Here is a 17,978-nt window from a genome sequence, read left to right as displayed (position 1 = left end):
TAAAAGTAGAGTTACAAAGTAATCTCGACTACATTTGCCGAAGTGACATTTTGTGAGTCTACTGACCAACGGGGGACAGGAAAGGTTAGGGTATGACAGCGGAGAGTGAATGTGCAAAAAGTTCATTTCTTTATTCTTCTTTACCACATCATGGAATAATAGCATATGAATAAGACAGGGGAAAAAATCCGAGAGCTACTCAATGTTATTTTGAATGAGATGGATTTGCCTTTTCGTCTTCAACCTCCTCTTTTTTTTCTTTTTCTCTTTTCCTCTCTTCCCTTCATTTTCCCCCATCTTCTCCTCCATCTTCTATAAGCTCAATGAATCTGTCAATGCCTCCCTGCAACACCACAGACCATGACCAACTGCGGTTCACTCCATTGACTACGTCTGTCATCTATGAGGGCAGCGGTAACTCACTAAAAACGTCAAGTTTTCCTTCATCCGTACCTGCAGTATGCATTTCTTCACGTACACATATCATGGAATGAAGAGATTATGCAAAAGGGAAAAAAAAGGTGATAGTCAAGGAAATTTCTTGCCTCGGGGGATGGTGAGAGCGTCCAATATAGATTTGGGAATGACAGCATCTGTCCACAGACAAGTCGTTCGTCTGGTTTGGTTGCCCACAGGTCAAATGAGTCATCCTATCCCTACATACCAGATATGACATCAAGTTCACAGGTACGGTTGCTAACTTTCACCCCTATTGTCTTGTCATAAGGGGGAGGAAGAAAAGAAAAATGGTCCATCGACTGCAAAGGAATGCACTTAGATTTTGGCAGCATTATTCGGAGGTGTTGCCTTTCTTGCTCACAATGTGTTTGTCTTTGCCTGCCTTTTTGACAATAATTGAATGATAATTTTAATTTAAATTTCAATGTTAAAAAAAAAAAGAATAAATTAAAGGAGAATGTTTACTGTGATTGTTTTTCTCTTTCAAAATAGAAAGAAAAAGCACTTTATTTTGCCTCCTTCAAATCTTAATATCTGAACATTTAAATATGTAAACTAAAGTGCAATCACATTTGTAAATGAATGGCTTCTGGTTTTTGAAATGTAAATAAACCAATCTATTGTGATAAAACAACAAAATTGCAATAACTACATTAACCATCAAAGTGAGGTCTAACTGTAACTGTAGTCTTGAAACAAATCTGAATAAGGAAAAACATTGCAATAATGCAAACTGGTTCAACTAAAAAGACTAGCTGAGATCTGTCATGACAGAACATTACTCCTCAAGTTCAGCATTCGCTTCAATGATATCTGGCGCCATCTAGTGTCGTGAATGGGTATAATGTCTAGACCCTGAATATAAGACGACTCCCACTTTTTCAGCCTTATTTAAATGCAAAAATCACCGTCTTATATTCGGGTCAATACGGTAATAATAATACCTGTAATAATGTAACAAATCGGGTTCTAATGTGGCGAATGTGTTTTGCGTGGTGTACCTGAAAACATAGCGTGGCTGACTTTACAGAGTGAGAGAGGACTTTTTACTTTTCATGTTCAGCTGCGGCGGACAGTAGGCATGTTCTGTTGCACCAGTTCTGAAATAAATGATTAAAAACATGACCAAGCTGGCGATTTTGTTGGCGATGTTACAATCATAATAATTGTCACCTTGACTTAAAAAGACTGGCGAACGGAGGTCGTAGGAGGACTTTCGAGATTGTAGACATTCTACGGCCGTATTGTCGAGCCAATTCACGTACAGGGACACCACACTCGTAATTTTCCATCATCTCATCTTTCATCTTCAATTCAATGGTAAGCATCACCTTTTTCCTTTTTTTTCACCACCTACACTAACATTAGCCACGTTTACATGCTGACTTTTATTCATACCGATTCAAATAATTCCGAATGGAAATTTCAGATCAGCTGTTTACATGTCACTTCATCTAATCCGATCCAGCGTTTACATGTGTCTGCCTTTATTCCGAAAGGACGTTTGACAACTGCCGTCTGACATGCGCAGATTAATCAAAACAAAGCGTCACGTTGCAAAACATGGAGATCGATCGTCAGATCAGCTGCTGTTTTAACTTTTCGAGTGGAAACAAAACTTCAGAATGACACGCCGTTCATTTAAAAAGTTGTGTGGGCTGGTGGAGGGATTCATGGATATAAACTTTCCGCCGGACTCCAATTAGGTGCGCTGTGCTTGGAAGCCATGTTGCAAGTGACGTTACGTCACCAAGTGACGTCACCACGTCAGTACGGAGTATGTGCAGAAAGAACTCAACCAGACACCATTCCGCTTCCCTGTTTACATGATATAATTTTACTTCTAATCGGTTTGGGATAAGGAATATTCCACCCCTGTGAATCGGAATGAAATTCCATTCGGTTTGGGCCTGTTCATTCCGAATGAAGTGTTTATATGGAACACATTTATTCGGTTTGAACAAATATTCCGATTGTAATTGGAATATTTGGCTCCATGTAAACGTGGCAATTGTTGGAACCCATGTTGATTTCTCTCACAAGAAAATCTGCCGTGCGTCCGTCTTGCAGAAAAACAAAGAAACTACGCCGCTGTCATTAGGTCGTTGTATTTAGAGCATGTTGTCAGATGTAGAAACATACGGCAAGTCAAATTTTACGTCGGATGTCGAAAAGATTGTGTGTCGAAGCAATCGTATGACGAGGTACCACTGTACAAAATAATCAGAAAAGACTGACTATTAATATTCAGAGAAGACTTACTATTAAGAAGCTCAAAATAGGATTTAAGCAAGTTTTAGGTCAACAATGTCTCTCAAAAAATAGAAAAGGAGAACACTATTTTTCGCCACTTTTTAAAAAAATTTAAAATAATACTCTTCTTTTCTCTAAATACACATATAAACCTCTTTGGTCGCCCTTGTCACGTGGGGGGCATGGAGGACCCAAAATGCAGGGAAATATGGAGGCAAGAAAGCAAAGGCAAAGCAGGGTGGTGGAAAACTAAAAAAGAATTTAATGAAAAACAACTAAATCCCAAAGAACAAACAAACAAAAAAAACACAGGAATCATAACTTACTAGGGCAAGGATCAACACGAGGGCTTGGACGCAGAATAGATGCTTTGAAATGACTGAACAAAAACAGACAGCACATGTGGAACTTAAATACAGACATGAGGTAACGAGACATTGAGACATAGGTGGTTGATACAAGAGGCAGCGGATTGGTCAGGACACAAGGAGCAGGCCACAACAAGTGAAATCAATGGGTAATCACATGACAAGACAGACTAGGGCACAAACCTAGCAACTTAACTCAAGGCATGACAGTCCTCTAGACCAGTGATCCCCAAGCACAGGACCGGGGACCGGGGACCGGAACCAGTCCGTGGCGCAATTGCTACCGGGCTGCAGAGAAATAATAAATCATTTGTTAACGACCGCAATCTGGCCTGTGCCTCTTGACACATCAATGTACCTGTCTACTCTACAGTATTGACTAAACCGAGTAGAGATTTACAGTGTGTACGTTGCCATCTAGATGTTGGCTGCCATTACCTGGGTGTTTGCACACCTAGCCAGCGTCAGTCAATGTAAACAGTAATGCTAGCTGCTGTTGGCTGTGTGCTGTGGGCGGCGACGTCTTTGGACAGCTTTTTTACGGGGAAAAGGCTACCTGCTGAGCCAGAAGAGGAGCATACAAGCAAGTCCATTCTACATAATATGTGGCTAAAAGCTAGCAAATGAGGCAACAAAAGCGAATGCACTGAGAGTGTCATACCTCGTGGTGAACTGTATTGCTAAAGCCAAGAAACCTTTCACGATTGGAGAAGAACTCATTATGCCTGCGACCAAAGATATTTGACATCAAGCTTTAGAAAGAGCCACTGTAAAAAAAGGTTGATTCAGCATATGGTGATTTACATTTTCCCTGCACGTAATGTTCGTTTTTAGCCCCGTCGTGTTATTTTATATTTACTGTAATTTCATGCCACACATCCGTGAAAAAGAAGCCCACATTACACCAGTCCGTGGTGCAAAAAAGGTTGGGGACCACTGCTCTAGACCTCCTGCCTGGCATATGAAAATTCAGCAACCTTTTTCCAATATGCAGTGGTATCTGAACCTTTTGGAATTTCTCACATGGAATTTTACACGTCTGCATAAAATAACCATCAAATGTGATCTGATCTTTTTCAAAATCACACAAATGAAAAAACGGTGTCTGCTTTAACTAAAACCACCCAAACATTTATAGGTTTTCACATTTTAATGAGGATAGTATGCAAACAATGACAGAAGGGTGAAAAATAAGTAAGTGAACCATCACATTTAATATTTTGCGACTCCCCCCTTTGGCAGCAATAACTTCAACCCGACACTTTCTGTAGCTGCAGATCAGTCTAAAAAATCAATCAGGACTAATCTTGGCCAATTCTTCTCTACAAAACAGCTGTAGTTCAGTCAGATTCCTGGGATGTCTGGCATGAATCGCAGTCTATAGGTCATGCCACAGAATCTCAATGGGGTTTAAGTCTGGACTTTCCCCCACACATGATGTTGTGTGTCACTCCCAATCAATTCAACTTTGGTTACATCAGTCCACAAAATATTTTATCAAAACTTCTGTGGAGTGTCCAAGTGCCTTTTTGCGAGCATCAAAGTTTTACATATAGTTGATGTGTGCACAGACATATTGGACTGTGCCAGTGATTTCTGTAAGTCTTTAGAAGACAATGTAGAGTTTTTTTTACCTCTCTGAGTATTCTGCGCTGAACTCTTGGCATCATCTTTGGTGGACGGCCACTCCATGGGAGGGAAGCAACAGTGCAACTCTCTTCATTTGTAGACAACTTCTTTGACAGTCGATTGATGAATATCCAGACTTTTAGAGATGGTTTTGTATCCTTTCCCAGCTTTATATAAATCAACAATTCTTGATCGCAGGTCTTCAGACAGCTATTTTGACCGAGCCATGATGCACATCAGACAGTGCTTCTCAACAAGACAATTCTTGCCAGGTTTGTGTTTTATAGTGGGCAGGGCAGCTTTAAACCACTCATCATTGATTGGGCATACAACTGACTTAAAATGTTTGGTAAAAATTGGTTTCAATTGCTCTTTAAGTCTCCTTAGGAAGAGGGTTCACTTACTTCTTCTACCCCCTTCTGTCATTGTTTGCATATTATCCTCATTAAAATATGAAAACCTATAAACGTTTGGGTGGTTTTAGTTAAAGCAGACACTGTATTTTCATCTGTGTGATTTTGACGGAGATCAGATTACATTTTGTGGTGATTTTATGCAGAAATGTGAGAAATTCCAAATGGTTCAGATACTTTTTCATACCACTGTACTGGCAATCTCTCCTCTGGACATGCCCAAACCATCTCAGTCTGGCCTCTCTGACTTGTCTCCAAATCCTCGAAGTGTCTGACATGTGCCTCTGATATGCTCAATCCTGATCTTATCCATCCTGGTCACTCCCAGAGAGGACCTCAGCATCTTCATCTCTGCCACCTCCAGCTCTGCCTCCTGTAATTTCCTCAGTAGCGCTGTCTCCAGACCAAACAACATCGAAGGTCTCGCCACAGTTTTATAAACCTTTGCTCTCATTAAAAAATAATAATAATAAATAAATAAAAATTACTGCTGGTTTTACTTTTACAAATGTAAAAAAAAGGCTTAAAAAAGGTTGAACACTTTGAAGAAAACAATGTCTCTACACAATTAAAATTGTTGTGGATTACTTAGCCAAATGATTCATTGTCGACGAATCATGGCAGCTCAATTCACGGCGATTTCAGTAAGGCGTACTTGTAAATGTCTTTCCCAGTACTGTACATTGATACAAACAACAGAAGGAAATCCCATTGCTTGTCTACCACTCTTGGCAGAGGAGTCTGACTTCCGTTGACTACTGATAAGATTTCAAGTGTTTGTGCCGCATTTTCTGGCGGATTCAATCCACGGCATGAAACACAAAAGCCCCGATACAGCGTTGTTCAATTTGAACACAATTGAACTTACTATTCTTATGTGTCGGCGCTCAAAATAATACACGCTGACCTTTCGAGCCGTTATTACAAAGTGTTTTGCTCCTGTCATCATTTCTTTTGAATCATAAACAGAACGATGCCAAGATAAGTGGAAGGGGAAAGGGTGGGCGAGGACATAGAAAGAGGAGAGTGTGGGAGAGCTGGCCGCTTGAGGAGATTGAGTGACTTATTGCTAATGACTTCTTGTATTGTGGTCGAGCTGCTGGGGGGTCTGACATACTCTTGCTATTTTTGTGCTAATGTCTATTCAGTGGCTCCCCTTCTCAAACATGGCCTCAGCAATCTACCTCCTCTGCATTTTCTCCCTCAAATTCCTACCATACTTTCCTTTTTTAACCATCTATACATTGATTTTCTATAGCGTGTTCCCTCATTAGGGAGCCGAGGAGCTGGAGTCTACGACGGCTGCCGTAGGATAACAAGTGGGATACCAGATTGGTCATCAATCCGTCCTGGGGCAGATACTCATTATTATTATTATATAGCATGGACTTCATAATTATATTGACGGGACACGGGGCGCGGGGCTGATTAATAGGAGGGCCTGCATTGTTGGCTTGGCCGTTAAAGCTGACCGAGCGGAATCACAGACAAAGAGCTTTTTTGTTGAAAATTCTTGTGAAGAAATGCTTAAATCCCTGAGTTCTTTATAGATATGGATGCAAAACAGTCTCGGTTCTTGGTTAAAAGCAAAAAAAAAAAAAAACATGTAGTTAGCATTTATTTTACGTAAATATTGTGAACTATAATGCTAGTCAGTAAGCAAATGTAGCGGCAGCCTTACAACAAAGAGCTTTTTACGTTGCAAATTCTTGTGAATAAATGCTTAAATCCCCAAAGTCTTTGTAGATATGGACATAAAACAGTCTAGATTCTTTGTTAAAAGAGTAAAAAACCTGGCAGTTAGCATTTATTTTACACAAATATGTCAAAGTACGATGCTAGTCTGTTAGTCAATGTTAAGGCCGCCTTATGTAAACAGAGTTTTTCCGGCACAATTTCTTGTGAATAAATGCTCAAATCCCTGAATTCGTTATAGATATGGACATATTAGACAGTCTCGATTCTTGGTTAAAAGCAAAAAAACGTGCAGTTAGCATTCGTTTAACGTAAATATGTCGAAGTATGATGCTAGTCTGTTTGTCAATGTGGCGGTTGCCTTATGTAAACTGAGCGTTTTCGGTGAAAATTCTTGTAAATAAATGCTTAAATTCCTGAATTCTTTATAGATATGGACGTAAAACAGTCTTGATTCTTTGTTAAAAGAGCAACAACAAAAAATGGGGAGTTAGCATTTATTTAACGTAAATATGTCGAAGTACGATGCTAGTCTGTTAATCAATGTGGCGGCAGCCTTACAACAAAGAGCTTTTTACGTCGAAAATTCTTGGGAATAAATGCTTAAATCCCTGAATTCTTTATAGATATGAATGTAAAACAGTCTCAATTCCTGGTTAAAAGAGCAAAAAAACAGGCAGTTAGCATTTATTTTACGTAAATATGTCGAAGAATGATGCTAGTCTGTTAGACAATGTGGCGGCAGCCTTACAACAAAGAAAGTGTGGCGCAGTGAAGTGTATATACTGTATGTATATAGTTACTTTTTAAATTTTTTATTCATAACTAAATCTCAGGACATATTTTACCTTGTATTACCATAATTTTTTTTTTTACTATTTTTGTTGTTGTTTAAAAGTAATTACTTATGAAATATATATATTTTTTGATTCCAGGGTACGTGCTCATTCATGATTTATTTTTCAATATTTAAAAAAAAAATCATGAATCTAAATACAAAAAATAAAACGATCTCAGAACACGCTGTATCTTTTACTATTATCGTCATTATTATCTTCACTATTTTATGCTAGTTTTTTACATTAAAGCAACACTAGGTAAGTTTTCAACCTTTTAAAATGTTTTCATAGTATAAAATATGTCAACTGACAACAAGTTGAATGACACCTCCTTTATATCTTGAGAGAGTCTATCGCTATCACCGGCACAAATTATTTGGAGGAGGGTGGCAGGAACACTGCCACACAAAAAAAATACAAATGTGCTGACTGCTCTACGGCATTCGTCACTTCCCCATTCCCCATTCATTATAAAGACGAAGGCCAATGTGAACGCTTTTGCGCGAATTATTCAAAAGTGGCAGAGCAAAAAGAGAGACAAAAAGTTTTGTCTGAGGTGGAAAAAACCCGAACCGGGTACTCAGGTGTGGTACATGGGTTAGCCACATGGTTGCTAACCTCATATGCTATTGCTTAGCCACAACTGGATTCATTACCTTATTACTATTCATCCTTCACATAGCCGTTGGAAGCAGAAATTTTGTTTGCATCTGCAGGCGACAGGGACTTTGATTTTTGATTGATGGATGATTTTACAATACCGTACGGGTGTGCGCAGGTCCTCATGGGAAATGCAGCGCCGGTCCTAATGGGAAACGCAGTCTTTCTTAAGGAAAAACACGACCACTATTGTCCATCGGCGTCGCTAAAATCAAGTAAAACAGAAAAGTTACCAAGTGTTGCTTTAAAATAAATTATATATTATTTTTCATTAAAAATAAACATGACTCTTTTTTAAAAGTCAACTACACATGCTCATTAAAAAAACATTTTATTTTGAACAAATAAATACAAGTAAAATATAAACCCAAAAAAATCCTACTAGCCCTCCCAAGTTGAAATAGAAAGCTTTTGCTGTCACTGCATCCAATGAGTTGCCCCCCAAAGCCCACACATCGGTTTTTGGGTTGTTGTTGTCATTCAAGTTGTTGACGGCCCACATGCCATAAAGACGCCGACCTTTTGAGCTCCTGGAGGATTTGTTCACGCAGGTGCATGCTCAACATCGAGACTGCTTCCCGCTTGAAAAATGAAGCTGTCAAGACCTTCCTGACATTGACAGAGCGTCTCTCCAGCCCGCTAATGTGTGTGTGAAATACTCTGCTGTCAAAACAAGTGAGAAAAGATATTATCACTAAAAACACATGGAAAGAAAACTATTGAAGGGCAGGTCCCACAATCAAATGTTTTTATGATATCACCATGAAGAAAAAGTTGTTTATTTCTCAGTAAGGGAGGTTATTTCACAGGGGAGGAGGAGGGGAACATCAAACAAGGAATAAGTCGTAAATTGTAAGGGGCCTTGTCTCTTTAAGAGCACTAAACTATATATATATTTTTTTTTTGCAGGGCAGATTTTTGAGAGTGCCCTTAATTTTTTTTTTTTTTTTGGGGGGGGGTGTTAAATCCTAATACTGTGATGAAACAAAAAACATTACAGTCAACATGTCAATGCCTTGCTTGGTTTAATAATGGTTTAATGGTTTAGTACTTATTGGTTTAATAAAATAGGGTGGTTCCTCACACAACCCAAAAAAATTAATGAACATTAATTGAACACTCCAAATTGTCCGTAGGTATTGTAGGAGTGTGTGCGTGCGAATGATTGTTTGTCTCATTGGGCCCTTCGATTATCTGGCAACCGATTCCAAGTAAGTTCAGCTGCGGCCGCAGTACTCAAGCAGGGGGTGTGGTTGGCGGGCAGGGGGCGTGAGTGTCGGATGACAAACACTTGACCTGACTTTTCGTTGAAAGCAGAGGGCGTGGTTGGGGATGATGAATGCTTGATCTGATTGGTCGTCGAAAGCAAAACTAGATATTTTAATCCTTAAATTGCCTATAAGAGCAAAAAGCATGTTTATATCATATTTCACACTGTATTTTATGCTCCTGAAGGAAATGGACCGCTCGGATGTGTGTGTAAGCGATCATTTTATTCTTTCTTTTTTTTTTTAATCCCACGCCATGAAAATGAGTGATTTCCGGCTCCACTCTCAGGTTGAGGACAAATGCAAATGTGACGTCACCCGGGTCAGCATCTCATAATACAGCATTGCTTTATAGCATGCAAATGGACTTCGGATTCAGCTGATTTTGCGGATTCATTCGTTTATTTTTCGCATCACGCCAGCCAAATGTGCTGCAGGGTTTAGTCGCTGCACCACGGAGAGGTGTGTGAGCCTTTTTGGGTTTCAAAAAGTTCCCGTTCACCCTGAGATTGGCCAAAACAAGTCCAACAACCGTGGGACCATTGGACTTACAAGGAAGTGAGTAAACATCGTGTTTGTATTATGTCAAAAACTGGGATCACGGCACACGTTTTAATACGAAGGTAACTTACAATTTGTGGCTGACAATGCTCCTTGTTCACTGAAAATGCCACTCGGCCGACGACCGGTGGCTTGTCGCACACCCCACTCGGTCCTCTTCCATACCCGCCAGGAGAGCGCTATACTCGGCTTATATTCGTGCGGTTCTCCTTATCGTCCAGACTTCCAGCCCCCTCTGCCCTCTTCAGCTACACACTCCTCCGATGTCGGCCGGTTTGTCCGGCGGTCATTCTTCCCCACCAAACAAGCTCTCCTGCCCGCAGCAGGGGAACGTCGAGCTGTAACTTGCTCGCCGCCATAGGGGCTGTGGGGGGGCTGCCGAGCGGCGAAGACAATTGACAACCCCGCCGCCGTGTGAAATGATCCAAGGTAGTTTTGTGTGATTTTTTTGTTTTGCTTCGAAAAGCGAGAATAAGACTTTGAAACGCCGCTCAGTTCGGGTTAGCATGTCGGCTAGCTGTCACGCCTCCTGGCTTGTTTACGCTCTCCGAAGCTGGGGCAGGCAAATGACTAAAGCCGGACTAACTCCGGTGGCATAAAATATCATTTGGGAGGACCATTATTGAGTAATTTCGCCCTGTCGTACTGAATAAATGCATTTTTAATATTTCATACTCCATCTAGCACAAGACTGTCATTTGTCATGACCATACCATTTATTTAGCAATTACGGAAAAATACTTAGAAAGAAAGAAAATCCTGTAAAATTATTGGAGTAGAGAGATTTAAACATGACATTTTGCTGCTGTTTTCATCGCATTTCCCTCGTTCTGAATAATGCCCCCTCAATGAGCTGGATTCTAAATCAGGTGGAATCGTGACCCTGCCGACGTCATCCTCCAGCTGGGGAAGCTAGAGCGCTATAATGACAGGCAGGGGCTAAACGGCAGATTAAAAGACTAATTTCTCGTCATCTGCGCTTTGCCAAATTGTTGCAAATAGTGGAATCGTCTCAAAATATGATTCTAATTCACATAATGATGCTATTTAAGATTTTTTTTATGCTGTCACAGGCACTTTAAAAGTCATATAGTTAATGTTTCGTTTGGATCATTGACAAGTTTCCGAGGTACTTCTGCTGTACTTTCGCATTTCTGCAAGCAACGTCCGTTTTAAATTTTTACATATTTTCTTACCATTGACTTCAATGGCGCTGGAATGACATCACTCACTAAAAACCCTGAAAGAACAAACTTTCGAAATACCGCATCCTTCTGCCATGTCGACATGGGAAGACGTTAAGACATGGCCGAGGGTGACCACAAGTAAAATATTATCGTATATTAATGACAATGGCAGTGGATGGAAACGCCATCAGGAACCTGAAAAGCTCCGAGGCATTCCAGTTCCTGCACTTGTACCTGTGTCCGGTGTTCTGCCAAAATATGCTACATCGGCGAAACGTCCTACATTAGTCGAATTTGACACCTAAAGTACTACAGTGCACTCTTAACTTGTTTTGTTTAGATGCATACAGGAATAAGGTACTAAAAAAATGCCTGCAGAAAATACTTAAATGTAGTTATATCAAATAAGGACGGTTTAAACACGCTACGTGACTAATGTGGTCAACTGCTTCAAAGCTAACACAAAAAAACACAATGGTTAAAAGTATGAGAGGGTAATACATGCAAAAAGTATCTTTGAGGCTGTGAAAAGGTTCTAAATAACTAAATAAAAACAAAAATAGTGAGTAATCACCGCCTCTAACCGATGTGCGCATGCGTGTGAATGCATGCGCAAGCGCCCTGAGCATTGTGTAGGACGTTTCGCCGCGTAGTAAGGAATGGCCGAACACCGGTGCTCAAAAAATACCAAAGCTAAAATCTTGCAAATGTAACGACTTGTTGCCTTTGATATTGTTATCACGATGATGATTGTAATTATGATCTTTAATATTATTTACTACAACTACTGTACCTGCTGCTAGCCTGTTGCTAATCAGTACGTGTCAATGGCACAATTATGTCAACACATAAATGCGAGTGTTACAAGTTTATTTACAGGTGGAAAACGTTGTTAGGCAAGGGAAGATAAGTTCATGTGCCTCAAAGCAACACTTACTGTACGTTGATGGACATATATCAAGACTACGTCGTTCTACCCGGGGGCGGCTGAGAGGCTGGGGCTGGAGGCGGTCGCTCGCCTTGTGGCGGACCGTCAGCTTGATCCCGAAATTCAACTACGAGCTTTTTAACTGCAGAAACTTTAAGATACGCTATTGAAGCGGAATTACCGAGGACAGCGGGAGAAAGCGCGTCTGGAGGTCGTAATGTCGGGTGAAAGTTGACGAGGCTCCAGAGCTCTGCTGTCTGATATCACATTCTCGTATGCTATTTTTCCAATAATTTTATAAATTGTAATTTATTGACTTGTTTTGCACGTGCACCAATCGTTTTAAATAAATCAAGAAAAGGAATCATGTTGTCCAAATGTTTTATTGCGATCAATATCTGCAATGAAAAAGAATGACATACTATTATTGTACATACCTTGTAACAACAAAATATGTTTCAGCCCTTTTGCATTCGGCAAATGTAACTTTATTCATTTTGGTTACTCAAGTGGCCGGTGTATCAATCTATACCTCACGTCAACACAGGCTGACAGCTTGTTATAATTTTGTCCACGAATGATCAACTATGTGATAAGAACAATCATACAATCTCATCTACGTCTCATCTACGTTGTGCTGAATCCATTTTTGGAGATTTCGTGGCTTCCTCCGGCTTGATTTTGCATTTTTAACTTCGTCAACACACTGCTTACTGTACTTATTTTTCCCCCTTCTGTCATTGTTTGCATGCTATCCTTATTAAAATATGAAAACCTATAACTATTTGGGTTGTTTTAGTTAAAACAGACACTGTATTTTCATCTGTGTGGTTTTGACAAAGATCAGATCACATTTGAAGGTGATTTTAGGCAGAAATGTGAGAAATTCCAAAAAGTTCAGATACTTTTTCATACATTCGTATAACAGTTAAGGTCGTTGAAAGCAGGGGGCATGGTTGACGGATGACGTGTACCCTGTTTCTGCTTAAACCTGCAAACAAAACGAAACTTCCTGATTCATTGAATCACTATGCAGTACTGTTTTGCAAAACTCAACTGTCCAACCACTTCCCGGTCATCTGATGTTAGAGCCAATCAGGAGAAAGAGGCAGGAGCTGCAGACGTGACCAGGAGGCAACTATCTGGCTGAATACAATGTCAGAGTGCAAAGTGGTTCTTGCAAATAGTTCAATTTCTGAAGTTTTGTCGGAAATACACTTTATTTCCTCATTAAAAGAAGAAAAAAGAATGTCACGAAAAGCTTTTCTTGACGAGAAATAATGTTTTTGCTCTCCGCGAACCAATACGTCATACTGTGGCTTAACGTGGGTTGGTCACTCATTGGTACTATGGCGGAATGCAAAGCTGTTTTTGTAGATTGTTCACTTTCACATGTTTTGTCTGAAATACACGTAATTTCCTCATTAAAAGAGAAGCAAAGAACATCACTTAAAGCTTTTTTAGGCAGGAACGATGTTTTCGCAAGTGTGATAAGAAAATCCATGATCTAATCAGCAGCTGTACTGTACATTTTTTCAAGGTCAATTTAACAGGTCTCGATTGGCTCTTTCCCAAATTGATATGTGGAATATATTCGTAGCAGATATATGGAACAATCAATCTGGTGTGCTATGTTAGCTTCTGCCAATAGTCAGCTGGAATAGCCTCCAAAACCTCTGCGACCCTCGTGAGGATAAGCAGCAAGGAAGATGAATGAATGAATTCTTGGCTGTCATTGACGGCAATAGATGTCCAATCCTTTAGAAGTGGGAGGGCTAGCAGTGGATGACCCTCCCAGCTCAAATGCATTGGATGGCTTCTTGTTATGAACTCATTTTGTCCCTTTTGGCCTCCATAGCCGAGCACACCTGCTAACATTTCAATATATAGTGGTTTTATAGTACGTGACTTATAGCGCCACTTGTTGCTTTGACACGTGGAATAACACCACTAATGAAGATGGAAATGCAATCTGCTTTCACTAGAAAGATCATAGGGTATCATGTTAACCCCCTTTTTGTCCGTCTTAATTTTCGAGATGTACAATTTGACCTGATTTGTAATAACAATACCCTGATTAAAATCAAAACTAGACATGACTCCGATTTTGTTCGTTATTCAGACGGTGTTTCAGTGATTCCGTCGGTTGGTTTTGGGCGGGAGCCGATCAACCGTCAATGTGGTCGACTGTGTGTGGTTTCCTAGGCAAGTAACGGTAGGGTGAGGCCTTCGAGGCCCCTCCAGAGAGTCTAAATTGCTTTCCCAGCCTGTTTTTTTTTTTTTTTTTTTAATAATACAGCATGTATAGATCAAGTAGGACAGAATCTCTGATATGTGTGTGTTTGGTCCACGTTGTTAGCCATTATATAGATTGATGCCGTAATGTGAGTCATTCTGACACCATTATTCAAAATGTTCACTGTGGTTGTGAGCTATTCGGTGCAGGCAAGCACCTTGTTTGAGAGGTTTTTCACTAACAGACCAGTAAAATGCAGTATGTCTTTTCCATGCACAAGCCAGAAGAATGAATTCATCATATATTCCATTTCTTATTTTGTAAAGACAGCATGATAGCACTTTATTTGATTGCTTCTTATGGCAGTGTCATAAGCTGTCCTAATCATGACAGGGCACCTGTCATGACAGCAATATTCTAACTTCATGCATTACAGTATAAATTTACTGTAGTGTCATAAAATTAGAACATTTGCTCAATCAACATAATCTGGATTAAATATGCCACAGTGGAAAATTCACAGAGCAAGAGTTTCAAACTCAATTTATCAGGGGGGGCTGCTGGAAGTAGAGTGGGTGGGTCTGGGCTGCATCAAGGATTCCCCCAAGCTAACTATGGGCAGGAGGTGGGCTACACCCTGAATTGGTTGCCAGCTAATTGCAGGGCACAAGGAGACGAACAACTATTCGCACGCACACTCATACCAAGGGACAATTTAGAGTGTTAGATCAGCATTTTTTGGGATGATGGGAAACCGTAGTACCTGGAGAAAACCCACGCAGGCACGGGGAGAACATGCTAACTCCACACAGGAATGCCGGAGCCCGGGACTGAACCCTTGATCTCAGAACTGTGAGGCGGAGGTGCTATGCCATGATAAATTAATAATTACAATATTAATAATAATAACAAAAAAGTTTTTTAAAAAAGAACATAGAAAAAAAAGAAACTTCCAAAATTATATATTCTTAAAAATCCCTAATACAAAAAATCTTATTACAAAGATTGTTAAAAAAGAAATTTATATATTACTGCTATAGTACACTATACTATACTATACTATACTATACTATACTATACTATACTATACTATACTATACTATACTATACTATACTACAGAGATCCCCTGCTACTTTGCACTTCAAACTTCACGCCCTCAGTCCATCGCAGATTTTTTTTTTCAATTAAAAAAAGAAAAAAAATACAGATGAGCTGTTCCAAGCCGATCGCATCATTTCATGTGCGTTCCATCCCTCCCTCTCCATACTCTTTGATCATCAGAGAGTGAACTGGAGTTGCTTATTAAAGTTAACGATGATTGAGAGATGATTAAACTTTGATCTTGCTAGAGACTCAACCTTCAAAGCATGTGTCAATCATCCTTTAACTTGTTAAACAGTTGCTGTGGCAACTCATTGTGTGTAAGTGAGCAGCCGGAGCAGATTTGAGTGGACACTCAAGACAAGACAAGCATTTTTTAAAACTTTTTTTTAAATGGATTCAGCGTCTACTTTTTTTCTTGTTAAAAAATAATTCTGTGGGACAGGAACATGTTTAAAACATAATTATTACATTTAAACTGCTTTAAAACCATTTATTAATATATTTAAATACGTTTTTTTTTTATTATACTTGGGGGGAAAAGGTAAAAAAATACATGTCTTATATGTATTTCTTTCCAATGATTGATCTGAATAAATACATTAAACCAAAAAAAAATTTATTTTTTGGGGGGTGGGGATCCGCTACTTCACTTTTTTACTTCGTTTTTCACTTATCGTGGCGGGTTCTGTTCCCCATTAACCGCGAAAAACAAGGGATCACTGTACACTACTATATTAAAATACATATAAGGAAAGAGGTGTAATATTAGAAAAATTGTAAGAAATACATAAATAATAATAATGATATCATTCATATATTCATTTTCCAGGCTGTTTATCCTCACGATGGTCGCGGGGGTGCTGGAGCCAATCCCAGATAACTATGGGCAGTAGGCGGGGTACACCCTGAATCAGTCGCCAGCCAATCGCAGGGCATAATGATAACAATGTAGATAAAAATAAGTAGGTGAATACAAGGGCGTAGGTTTGGTGTCAACATTGGTAGGGACGATATAACAGCATAACTTAGTTGCATGTACACTTTTTGCTCCGGACGGGACATTATTAAGACCAAACATATTGGGTGAAAGGGGGTCAGGGCTACATTTCTCACGAATATGAATCTAATTAATTGATAATAATGATAAATAATAATAACAATGATCAATGCAAAATAAATCTGTATTGACTTACACTAACTTTCATGTGTATTGGTTCAGGTGATATAACATTCGAGTCAAACCTTTGTTTTCAAAGACTACTAAAGAAACATTTTGAAGTGCAAGCCCTTCTATTAAAAAAACGGGGATCTATCCAAGAACAGGCCCACTTCTAGGGGACACTGGAGCACCCCGAGACTCAAACTAAAGTGTTGTAATTTAAAAGTGATTTGGGAAAAAAAATAATGGAAAAAAATCTGAAATATCCAAGACCGAATCTACATCTGAGGCATACGAGACTACCCCAAGACTCGAACCAAAGTACTTTAATTAAATTCAGATTTTTTATTTCATTTCACAGATTTTTTTTTCCCCGTGTCAGTTCATGTCGGTGTCCCCCTGAAGTAGACCGATTCTTGGATAGCTCCTTGATTTTTATTTATTTTATTTTTTTTTATAAAGGGACTGTCACTCTGAAGCCAGCGCATTAATACCGCAAATAAATGACCCAGCTGACCTAGCTAGACTTCGCTGTTTCTTGTTCCTGTTGCAGTAGTTTTGCAGGCTAGCAAGTTCACACAGTTTAATGTTATGCTAAATCTGATGCAGGTCGGAATTTCAGTAACAAAATAGTGGTGTTTCCCCCCACTTCCACAACATTGACGTCTTTTTACATTATGGCGGCATGATGTTGACATGAACCTGTCTGAGTTGTGTGAGTGCGTCTGTACGGCGTGAGGGGCGTCAACTCATCAGCCAATCAAACGTGTTTGAGGGGGGGAAATGAACTGGCACATTCAGCAAGTGAAACGGTATAAATGTAAGTCTGAACATAATGAAAATATTTCACCTAATAATGGTAGGTTCTATTCTCTCCTTACAGCATATCGGAAGACAATCTAAATTACCTATATGACTGAAGTTATTATATAGTGCAAATAAGGTTGCTTAAAAGTTGGTGGGGACAATTTGAGCATCCTGAAAAGTTGCTAGTGTTATGTCCCTACTGTCCCTATGCAAACCTACGCCTTTGGGTGAATAGTTATTTTTATTATTAATAATAATTACTATGTCAATTTTTGAAACATTAGAAAAAACACCAATACAGTAGTAGGAAAAATCTAGTGTTAATATTACAAAAAACAACAACAAATAAATGAATAAATAATTGTAATGACAACAATATTACATAATTTGAAATGTATTTAAAAAAATTTT

Source organism: Corythoichthys intestinalis, chromosome 12, assembly GCF_030265065.1.
Source record: "Corythoichthys intestinalis isolate RoL2023-P3 chromosome 12, ASM3026506v1, whole genome shotgun sequence".
Taxonomy (NCBI): Eukaryota; Metazoa; Chordata; class Actinopteri; order Syngnathiformes; family Syngnathidae; genus Corythoichthys; species Corythoichthys intestinalis.
The sequence above is the reverse complement of the archived record's forward strand: the minus strand, read 5'-3'. Positions refer to the sequence as shown.